The 289-nt window shown below is 29.8% G+C and overlaps 1 protein-coding gene across 1 annotated transcript in view; it reads right to left on the reverse strand.

The window, feature by feature from the left end:
* LOC119588073 (zygotic DNA replication licensing factor mcm3-like) overlaps positions 1 to 289 on the reverse strand; it is a gene marked incomplete in the record, with an annotated part of 7,302 nt that overhangs the window by 5,501 nt on the left and 1,512 nt on the right.

Below are 289 nucleotides of genomic sequence, written 5' to 3' on the forward strand. Positions count from 1 at the left end.
TTCTAGCTCTAACTAAGCCTGTAATCAGACAAGTTGATATTGGCAGCAAATTTTCATGCTTATTTTACAACCATCATTTTCTGGCTTAAGAAGTATTTAAAGTCATCTAATAGCATCACAACACATGACTCCTTTGTCAACTTCATTTGAATATACATGATACAGGCAATCAAAGTATTAAATAACAATCTAACAAACTAACAATATCTTTAAAAGTCATTTTAGTGCCAATCATACTCACATTAATAAGAAGCACACACAGGAAAATTATACAAAAGAAAACAAACAA

The sequence above is a fragment of the Penaeus monodon genome, chromosome 23 (assembly GCF_015228065.2).
Source record: "Penaeus monodon isolate SGIC_2016 chromosome 23, NSTDA_Pmon_1, whole genome shotgun sequence".
NCBI classification, from domain to species: Eukaryota; Metazoa; Arthropoda; class Malacostraca; order Decapoda; family Penaeidae; genus Penaeus; species Penaeus monodon.